Source organism: Oncorhynchus keta, chromosome 20, assembly GCF_023373465.1.
Source record: "Oncorhynchus keta strain PuntledgeMale-10-30-2019 chromosome 20, Oket_V2, whole genome shotgun sequence".
In the NCBI taxonomy this organism is placed as follows: Eukaryota; Metazoa; Chordata; class Actinopteri; order Salmoniformes; family Salmonidae; genus Oncorhynchus; species Oncorhynchus keta.
The window spans coordinates 23,628,288-23,635,787 of NC_068440.1; the positions used below are offsets into that span (position 1 = coordinate 23,628,288).

The window sequence follows — 7,500 nt, forward strand, 5'->3', positions numbered from 1 at the left end:
GAGAGAGAGAGAGAGAGAGAGAGAGAGAGAGAGAGAGAGAGAGAGAGAGAGAGAGAGAGAGAGAGACCTCATCACACTGGTTAAGAGCGACCCAAACTCCTGTTTACCTCTTTACATGCCTGACTGACAGGAATGCCCACCAATCCTGAGTCAGCCAGCACAGGTAGGCAAACCGTGTCATCTCCTTTCTTCGACAGTGAATAGGCTCAATTTACCCTCCCTTGACAACACTGCTTCTTTGACAGTAGCAAATTAAAGAAATTATGAGCTTTCCAACACAAAGGGGAAGAAACCCCCAAAATGCATTGTTTTGACAGTATACTGCTCTGAAAGAGAATGAAAGTTTGTGTCTTCACCTTTCCTTGGCGATGGCATGGTTTTCTCCCAAACATTGAACACAAGGGGAAAACAAACGGAAAAGTTTAATTGTTTGTGTCAGAGTCCAAATGTTCCTTCAAGACTATGACATGAAACCTTGAACTCTATCTGCTTTCTGTCCTGATAGGATGTGCAGGTTGGAAGAGACACACCCACAACCCATCTTAGAGCCTTTCTCTTCTCTTCTCTCTCTCTCAAGCAGGCAGGCAGGCAGGCAGGCAGGCAGGCAGGCAGGCAGGCACACGCACGCACGCACGCACGCACGCACGCACGCACGCACGCACGCACACACACACACACACACACACACACACACACACACACACACACACACACACACACACACACACACACACACACACACACACACACACACACACACACACACACACACACATACACACACACACACACACCTCACCGTGCTGCAGACATGCACTCCTGTAACAGGCACTTTAAACCAGATAGACAGAAAGAGAGAAAACAACAACGAGGCAAACACAGCAGAACAACAGAGAGTAATTAGAGAGAAAACCTAATGTCTACCTGGTCCACCTCTCTACCCTGGACTTGAACAGCCTTTATGACCAGGTCCACCTCTACAAGGCAGCAATCCCAACTTTTGCCAGGACCCTGAAGGAAGTCAACCTGAACCACAGCCCCAGCACTTCACACAGGAGCAACTGAACAACAGACACTCCTCCCAGACCAGAGAAACACCATCTCTGACCTGTAAGACCCCCTCCCAAAGTACTTGCGCCAAGAGGACCTACTTCCAGACCACAGCATCAACAGCCACATCCCAACCAGCTGAGACCCACCCAAACAAACCCACCCCCTATATAGCTGCTCCCAGATCAGACCTATGCCCCTTCTGCCCCCCGTCCCTGAGGCAAAGGGCCTCAACCTGACAGCCGCACATATGCCCAGGCTGTGAGCAGAGCAGCACTACCCCACTGTTACACCCGCCCAAGCCCCAACCTGTGACCTAAGAGGCTTGTATCAGATGCTCAACAGGCTCTGCTTACACCTACTGGAATGGTCCGGGCCTAAACCACACGAAAGCAATACTAGACACTATGGAACACAATGTCATACTGGAATATACAAGGTCTGAGATCATCTGCCTTTGGCCTAAAGAGCAGGAACCCAGACTTCATCAAAGTAATTGGAAATACAGACATTGTCATCCTACAAGAAACATGGTATAGAGGAGATGGACCCACTGGTTGCCCTCCAGGTTACAGAGAGCTGGTAGTCCCATCCACCAAACTACCAGGTGTGAAACAGGGAAGAGACTCAGGAGGTAAACTTATTTGGTATAGAGCAGACCTAACCCACCCTATTAAATTTGGCAAAACAGGAACATTTTGTGTCTGGTGTCACGTGTGCTCTCTCTCTGGCCTCTCGTTACACTCACCTGCGCAGCGTCAGACTCACCTGGCTCCATCACTTCCCTGATTACCTTCCCTATATATGTCACTACCTTTGGTTCCTTCCCCAGGCGTTATTGTTTCTGTTTCAGGTCTGTGCGTTGTTCGTATTTCTTGTTTTGTTTTATATTTAATTTATTGATTAAATCACTTGCTTCCTGACTCTCAGTGAACTCGTTACAGAATAACACCTCACCTAAGGGAAGCATCAGGGAGTGTTTTTTGTTTTGGTGGGAATGACGTCGGGTCCGGCAGCCGCTACAGGTTCCCCTGCCTCAGCCGATCTGTCAGGTTCCGCTGCCTCAGCCGATCTGTCAGGTTCCGCTGCCTCAGCCGATCTGTCAGGTTCCCGCGCCCCAGCCGATCTGTCAGGTTCCGCTGCCTCAGCCGATCTGTCAGGTTCCGCTGCCTCAGCCGATCTGTCAGGTTCCCCTGCCTCAGCCGATCTGTCAGGTTCCCCTGCCTCAGCCGATCTGTCAGGTTCCCCTGCCTCAGCCGATCTGTCAGGTTCCCCTGCTTTAGCCGATCTGTCAGGTTCCCGCGCCCCACCCGTCAACAGGCTCTCATGCCTCAGACAGATCGCCAGATGTCACTCCCATTGTGGTTCCTTCCCTAGATATATATATATGTCAGTCCCTTTTGTTCCATTCCGATATATATATATATATATATATATATATATATATATATATATATATATATATATATATAGATATAGATATGTCACTCCCTTTGGTTCCTTCCCCTGTATATATATATGAGATATATATATATATCACTCCCCTTGGTTCCTTCCCTATATATATATATATATATATATATATATATCACTCCCATTGGTTCCTTCCTTAGATATATATATATATATATATGTCACTCCCTTTTGTTCCATCCCTATATATATAGATATATATGTCACTCCCATTGGTTCCTTCCCTAGATATATATATATATATGTCACTCCCATTGGTTCCTTCCCTAGATATATATTATATATATATATATTTTATTTCACCTTTATTTAACCAGGTAGGCCAGTTGAGAACAAGTTCTCATTTACAACTCTGACCTGGCCAAGAATAAAGCAAAGCTGTTCAACCCATACAACAACACAGAGTTACACATGGAATAAATAAACGTACAGTCAATAATACAGTAGAAAAAATCTATATACGGTGTGTGCAAATGAGGTAAGATAAGGGAGGTAAGGCAATAAATAGGCCGTAGTGGCGAAGTAATTACAATTTACCAATTAAACACTGAAGTGATAGATGTGCAGAAGATGAATGGGGTGCAAAGGAGCAATATAAATAAATAAATACAGTATGGGGATGAGGTAGTAAGATGGGCAATATTACAGATGGGCTATGTACAGGTGCAGTGAACTGTGAGCTGCTCTGACAGCTGGTGCTTAAAGCTAGTGAGAGAGATATGAGTCTCCAGCTTCAGTAATTTTTGCAGTTCGTTCCAGTCATTGGCAGCAGAGAACTGGAAGGAAAGGCGGCCAAAGGAGGAATTGGCTTTGGGGGTGACGAGTGAGATATACCTGCTGGAGCAAGTGCTACGGGTGAGTGCTGCTATGGTGACCAGTGAGCTGGTCACAATGTTTAGTTTATTGATTAAATCACTCCCTCCCTGAACTTGCTTCCTGACTCTCAGTACACATCATTACATCTGGCTAGAAATTAATAAGGAAATTATCTCAACCAAGAAAAATGTTGTCGCCTGTGATACCTATATCCCGCCAATAGAACCCCATACTTGAACGATGACAGCTTCTCCATCCTAGAGGGAGAGATCAACCATTTCCAGGCCATGGGGCATGTACTAGTCTGTGCCAGAACTAGACAAGAACCTGACAGTCTTAGCACACAGGGGGACAAACATGTACCTGGAGATGACAGCATTCACTCCCAAATATGCCCCGCCTACACACAACTATGACAAAACAACCAACAAAAACAGGTCAGAACTCCTGCAGCTCTGTCGCACACTGGGTCTGTACAAAGTTAATTGTAGTCTTTGAGGAGACTCCTATGGTAGGTACACCTATAGCTAATATCTTGGCAGTAGTACTGTAGATTACTTTATCACTAACCTCAACCCAGAGTCTCTCAGAGCGTTCACAGTCAACCCAGTAACACCCCTATCAGATCACAGCAAAATCACAGTCTACTTGAACAGAGCAATACTCAATCATGAGGCATCAAAGCCAAAGGAACTGCACAATATCAAGAAATGCTATAGATGGATAGAAATGAGTGTAGAAACCTACCAAAAAACAATTAGGTAACAATACATGTAATCCCTTTAAGACAATTTCCCGGATAAAGAATTTCACTGTGATAGTAAAGATGTAAACTTGGCAGTAGAAAGCGTAAACAGTATATTTGACCTTACAGCTAACCTATCAAATAAAATAGAAATTAAAGCGGACAACTTAAGAAAATGAAAAACAACGACAAATGGTTTGATGAAAAATGCAAAAACCTACGAAAGAAACCTATCCAACCAAAAACATAGAGACACCAGATAACCTGAGTCTATACGCCTTCACTATGGTGATTCACTTAAACAATACAAAAAATACACTATGAAAAAAGAAGGAACAGCAAGTCAGAAACCAGCTCAATGTAATTGAAGAATCCCATAGAAAATAAACTTCTGGGAAAATTGAAACACACTAAACAAACAACAACATGAAGAGTTATCTATCCAAAACAGAGATGTATGGATAAACCACTTCTCCAATCTTTTTGGCCCAATAACAAAGAACAAACAGCAGAAACATATACTTGATCAGATACACATCTTAGAATCAGCTATTAAAGACTACCAGAACCTACTGGATTCTCCAAATGCATTGAATGAATTACAGGACAAAATACAAACCCTCCAACCCAAAAAGGCCTGTGGTGTTGATGGTATCCTCAGTGAAATAATAAAATATACAGACAACAAATTCCAATTGGCTATACTTAAACTCTTTAACATCATCCTCACCTGTGGCATCTTCCCCAATATTTGGAACCAAGGACTGATCACTCCACAAAAGTGAGGACAAGATTGACCCCAATAACTACTGTGGGATATGCGTCAACAGCCACCTTGGGAAAATCCTCTGCATTATCATTAACAGCAGACTTGTACATTTCCTCAGTCAAAACAATGTACTGAGCAAATGTCAAATTGGCTTTTTACCAAATTACCGTACAACAGACCACGTATTCACCCTGCACACCCTAATTGACAAAAAAAAAAAAGCTTTTGACTCAAGTCTGCTGTACAAATTGATGGAAAGCGGTGTTGTGGGAAAAACTTACACCATTATGAACACAAACAACAAGTGTGCAGTTAAAATTGGCAAAAAGCACACACATTTCTTTCCAAAGGGCTGTGGGGTGAGACAGGGTTGCAGCTTGAGCCCCATCCTCTTCAACACAGGGCACTAGAACTGTCTGCAGCAGCCGGCCTCACCCTACTAGAATATGAAGTCAAATGTCCACTGTTTGCTGATGATCTGGTGCTTCTGTACCCAACCAAGGAAGGCCTACAGCCACTTCTCCACAGGCTCTGTCAGACCCGGACCCTGACAGTAAATCATAGTAAGACAAAAATAATGTTATTTCAAAAAAGGTCCAGTTGCCAGGACCACAAATACAAATTCCCTCTAGACACCAAATAATTATATATAACTCAGCCTAAACATCAGCACCACAGGTAACTTCTACAAATCTGTGAATAATCTAAGAGACAAGGCAATTAGGGCCTTCTATGCCATCAAAAGGAACATAAAAGTCAACATCTCAATTAAGACCTGGCTACAAATACTTGAATCAGATATAGAACCCATTTCCCTTTATGGTAGTGGAGAAGGTGGACATTTTTAAGTTCCTCGGCACACACATCACAGACAAACTGAAATGGTCCACAAACACAGACAGCGTGGTGAAGAAGGCGCACCGATATCGTCCAGAAGGCGAGATCAGTACAGGTGTATCAAAGCTGGGACCGTGAGATTGAAAAACAGCTTCTATCTCAAGGCCATCAGACTGTTAAACAGCCATCACTAACATTGAGTGGCTGCTACCAACATACTGACTCAAATCTCTAGCCACTTTAATAATTAAAAATGGGATGTAATAAATGTATCACTAGTCACTTTAAACAATGCCACTTTACATAATGTTTACATGCCCTACATTACTCATCTCATATGTATATAGTGTACTCTATACCATCTACTGCATCTTGCCTATGCTGCACGGCCATCGCTCATCCATAGATGTATATGTACATATTCTTATTTATTCCTTTACACTTGTGTGCGTAAGGTAGTTGTTGTGAAATTGTTAGATTACTTGTTAGATATTACTGCACGGTCAGAACTAGAAGCACAAGCATTTTGCAACACTCGCATTAACATCTGCTAACCATGTGTATGTGACCAATAAAATTTGATTTGAATTGTTTGCGAGGTCTGGGGTCCGCTCACCAATTGAGACACTGCATGCAGAATTCTGCAAAAATGTCCACAGTGTACAATGCAAAACCACAAAATAATTGTAAATACAACCCATTTTCCATTTTGTACTTGAACTATTTGCACATCATTATAACACGGTATATAGCCATAATATGACATTTGAAATGTGTCTATTCCTTTGAAAGATGTGAGTGTAATGTTTACTGTAAATTTGTTATTGTTTATTTCACTTTTGTTTATTATCTGTTTCACTTGCTTTGGCAATGTGATCATATGTTTCCCAGGCCAATAAAGCCCTTTGAATTGAATTGAGAGAGAAAGAGGGATAGATAGAGAGAAGAGAGAGAGAAGGCTTCATCTCAGTAAATCTTCAAAGGCTTCCTCAGAGCACTGTTGGGACATTAGAGCCCTTACACACACACACACACACGCACGCACGCACGCACGCACGCACGCACGCACGCACGCGCACGCACGCACGCACGCACGCACGCACGCACGCACGCACGCACGCACGCACGCACGCGCACGCGCACGCACGCACACACGCACGCACGCACGCACGCACGCACGACGCACGCACGCACGCACGCACGCACGCACGCACGCACGCACGCACGCACGCACGCACGCACGCACGCACACACACACACACACACACACACACACACACACACACACACACACACACACACACACACAGCCCCCACTGGGAGAGAAGCCAGAAACCAGACCATGCTAGCTCTGTGTTCTACTTCATCTGAGACTAAAACCCAAAACAAGCAGAGAATATTCTGGTACAATTGATCTGCACAGATATTTTTCATGTTGGTCGTGTGTTTTGTACTCCAGACTCAACAGACACTATAAACCATCTATAATCCAGTATAACCCACCATGCAATAATGAGAAATACAACATAACTGAAACTTGAACACCTCAATACTTACCGTTCAAATACATTTACTAGTGAAGTTATAATAAAAGCTGTGTTTAATACCGCAGACAGAAGGCGCTACATCGGTTATGTGCTGTTACCTGGCGGTTAGCGCATTGGGCCAGTAACCGAAAAGTCGCTAGTTCAAATCCCCAAGCAGACAAGGTGAAACGTCTGTCGGTGTGCCCTTGAGCAAGGCACTTAACCCTTATTGCTTCAGACCCTGGCAGACCCTGGCCGTGACTCCACTCTCTTGAGGGTGTCTC

At 43.9% G+C, this 7,500-nt stretch overlaps 1 protein-coding gene across 3 annotated transcripts in view; it reads right to left on the minus strand.

Annotated features, from left to right (window-relative positions):
* Positions 1-7,500, minus strand: part of atxn1a (ataxin 1a) — a 209,329-nt gene that overhangs the window by 84,932 nt on the left and 116,897 nt on the right. Inside the window, exon 1 of one of the 3 annotated variants that reach the window (XM_052472458.1) lies at positions 2,008-2,140. The exons of the other annotated variants lie outside the window; for them this stretch is intronic. The gene's annotated coding sequence lies outside the window, so the exon portion shown is untranslated. Of the gene's footprint in view, positions 1-2,007; positions 2,141-7,500 lie in introns of those variants that run through there. 3 annotated transcript variants of the gene reach the window in all.